Raw genomic sequence first — 3843 nt, forward strand, 5'->3', positions numbered from 1 at the left:
CAGAGGGACGACACATCAAGCTGAGCTGTAAATATGAAGGAAGCATCTACAGTATCCAGTGGTACCGACAATACCAGAGATCCAGAACAGAGTTCCTGCTCTCCATCGCAGAGGGAGGATCAGTTCATCCAACTCGGTCTGATTTCTCAGCTCACATCAACAAAACACAGAGACGAGTAGATCTGGAGCTCATCTCTGCTGCAGTGTCTGACTCTGCTGTGTACTACTGTGCTGTGAGGCCCACAGCGACAGGAAACAGCTCAACTGAGGACGAAAAGCTTTGGAGCAAAGACAACACAGTCCTCCACTAGAGGGAGCCCCACTCCATCACACTGCGGGGGTTGGTCTCCTGACACACACTGTGGCAGAAGAAAAGAATGACGTGAAGAGTTTTACATTGTGTCGTGGATTTTTATTTAAAAAGCATCCTCGGCCAGTCACGGTGCAAAAAAACCCACAAACATATTTCTGGGAAAATGTCAAAATCTTCAAGTATATCCACTCTTGGTTCTTGAAGTCTTCAATCGTAGTTCTCCTCGGAACAATCAGGCAGAGTCGAAGTCAGGATGCAAAAAGAGGACTTTATTCCCAAAAAAACCCTCCGGCAGTCAGGCCGACCAAAAAGAACTGACGCCCCGATCGCTCTCTGCTCCATCTATTTATACTATTTTCTGGGAGTTCGTTGCATCTCAAATGACTTTTCGTCAAGACACAATTGCTCTAAACCATTCGTTGCTTCTCAATTGACCCTCTTCTCCCCTCCCTACAAAGGTCAATGTCCGTGACCCCTTGGGAGGCCCTATCAGCCTCCATCAAGTCTCCAAATGCCAGGTGTTGTGCAACAGATCATAGTGTCACATTTCTTGTCCAATGAGCCTCATTTGCGCCAGAGGGAGACAGAGAGGCAAATGACCTGTAGTCTGAGCTTTAGAAAAAACAGACTGTCCAGCTGCCAAGAGGCTGCCGTGAAAATGAAAAATGACAGGCAGGCAAACCTGAAAGAATACATTGTTTTTTCCACACATGAGTACACACACTACCAAAAACATGCATAATATGAATAATAGTAAATAACATAATATAATAAGCAGGATGTAAAGAATATTATAAAATTATTCAACAATTTCCAGGATTTCTACATTCATGATGAAATGTGGTCTGAAGTGAATCTCTGTCACAAGTCTCAACAAATCTAAATTTCTTCGATTTGCAATTTTCCATACAAGCAATTTTTGTAATTCATGTTTTGGCTGAACATATACAATTAATAATTCAAATGATGCTGGTTAAATAAGAAAAATCCTGACTAAAAGTAAACAACAGTCATAAATTTAAAAAAAAATCTGAGGTTGAAAATCTTGAAAGAATTGATCCAGGAGTCCAGCCACTCTGACCAATGAGGACGTTCGACTCTTTAGAGAAGTTCTGTGAAACAAGACCAACCTGATCTCACAGAGATGCGTGAAATGAGCACGTATTCTTAGTACCAGATTGCCTGCGCCTGTCGCACATTGTGTTGAAGTTGCGAGCGGTCACCACGCAAACAGTCTCTACTGAAAGTCAGTTAGAATCCGCGTCGTGGTGGGAACTCGCCTTCTCAGCTTCAAAGATCATTCATTCAGTCACGATCTGGCGTCACAGCACTCCGTGATTCTCTTTTCATAACAGCATGATGAAGACAAAGGAAGGCAGCAGACAGGTCAGGGACAGAACAGTGGACAAGTTTATCGACATGGTTGTTCATCTGAACTGACAGGCCCGGCAAGGAGAGCAATGATCAGAGGAGCGGCTCAGAGGCTCATGGGAACTGTGGAGGATATGAAGAGAGCCACAGCTCAGCTGGGACAATGTGTCCACAGGATAACAATCAGTCTGCGCTCCACAAATCAGACCTGTGTGGAAGAGAGGCATGAAGAAAGTCATTGAAAGTCAAAGCAGAAGAAGTCAGAAGTCGTTGAAAGTTATAATTCAAATTCATCTCCGTTTTCTAAGAATGAAATCTCTCCTCATTCATTCATGTGAGCATCTGACTGCTTCTTGAGTCTGACTCCATGATGGAGGAGGAGCAGGAGGTCAGTGAGGACGATGAGTTGAGGAGCTTCCATCAGGCTGAATTCACAGTGAGCAGAACAAGAGGAGGAGCTCCACAGCTCAGTGTGAAAGGCTTCATGTTGGAGAGAAGAGCTGCTGTCTTCTCTCCAGTCTTCATCCAGTCCAAGTGAAAACCATGTTCCTGCTTTTCATCTGGATGTTGATCATCTCCTTTCAGACTGGTAAGTCATCCAGAGATGGAGGGAGATGGAGGAGGAGAAGACAGACATGAAGCACATGTCCATGTTTGAGTGGATTCACTTTTTCTCTGATGAAACTGAGCTGAATGATGTGGAATTCAGATCCAAATGTTCTGGAGAAATCTGTCTTTGTTGTTTCAGGATCCTCGGAGGATTTACTGACGCCGTTTAAAGATGAACTGACGGCTTTGGAAGGAGACACTGTGACTCTCTCCTGTAACTTTTCAGCTTCTAGCAGCTACCTCTGCTGGTACCAGCAGAAGTCCAGTTCACCTCCACAGCTTCTCATCGGTCAATATTCACCCAGAACAGAAAGACTGTCTTTCAAACATGACAAAAACACAAAGGAGTTTCATCTGGAGATCTCCTCTGCTGCAGTGTCTGACTCTGCTGTGTACTACTGTGCTCTGGAGCCCACAGTGACAGGAAACAGCTCAACTGTGGACGAAAACCTCTGGAGCAAAGAAAACACAATCCTCCACTAGAGGGACTCACTCTCTGTTCAACCTCTGATTTCTGACTCTTTGGACTGAAGACAAACACAACAGAGAACTGAAGCAGTAAAGATCAGAAACACACACAGATCTGATGTAGAAGCTGAACTGAATCTCATTGGTCGACTTGAAGTGAACAAAGACGATATCAAGACATATTTGGCCCCGCCCACTGAACTTCAGCTCCTCCTCATTCTCCTGCAGTGGAAGAACATTGTTGGTCTGCTGTGTGTCTGCTTTGAATCACTCCAAAGTCATGTTGCTTTCCCTCTTTGTGCTTCTGTCTCTCATTAGAGGTGAGTTTAAGAACGTCTCATTCAACCTGCTGTCTTCAGAAAATGTCTCACTGACCAACAATCATTGTTTCATCTCACTGGATTTGTTCTTTGACATCAAGTTGTGAACAAACTGCTTGGAATCTCAGCTGCAGTCCAGCTGTTTGTGTCCACAGAGTAACAGTGTTCAGGGGACATTTTCCACTGTCTTCTCCTCTCAGCCTCATGGACAATGTTCATCTAATGGCTTCATTTTCTCCACTTTTTCCAGGACTAACAGCTGCAGACACAATCTCTCCTGACCGACAAGAAGTCAGTGGAAGAGAAGGACAATCTGTCACACTCTCATGTAGCTATCAGACAGATTATGAGTATGCTTATCTTTACTGGTACAGACATCATTCAGACCTTCAGGCTCCTCAGTTTATACTCTGGAAAGGAGCAAAATCAGAGAGTCATAAACAGTATATTCCTGATGGTCGATATGGATCCCAAACAACAGCCTCATCAACTACACTGAGCATTCCAAAGCTAACCCTGGCAGACACAGCTCTCTACTACTGTGCTCTGAGACACAGTGATCCAAAGTGTAGAAGAGGCTGTACAAAAAGCTGAACACAGATATGGGACTCCTCTTCAAAGAGGAGGGAAGTGGGATTCAGCACACAGCTTCATATCAGATGGATTCTGCTCATTCCTGTTTGATCAGAGTCACTGTGGTTCCAGCTGCTCTTCAAACACTCTGCTCACACTGAGCAACAATAAATAGGCAACAGGGGGGTT

General features: G+C 44.4%; 1 long non-coding RNA gene across 1 annotated transcript; it reads left to right on the forward strand.

Annotated features, from left to right (window-relative positions):
- Positions 1 to 3019: 3019 nt before the first annotated feature.
- On the forward strand, positions 3020 to 3426 carry LOC115404943 (uncharacterized). Its single transcript, XR_003933394.1, has 2 exons — positions 3020 to 3081; positions 3332 to 3426. It is a non-coding gene; the product is annotated as an uncharacterized LOC115404943 (long non-coding RNA).
- Positions 3427 to 3843: the final 417 nt, after the last annotated feature.

Source organism: Salarias fasciatus, chromosome 18 (genome assembly GCF_902148845.1).
Source record: "Salarias fasciatus chromosome 18, fSalaFa1.1, whole genome shotgun sequence".
NCBI classification, from domain to species: Eukaryota; Metazoa; Chordata; class Actinopteri; order Blenniiformes; family Blenniidae; genus Salarias; species Salarias fasciatus.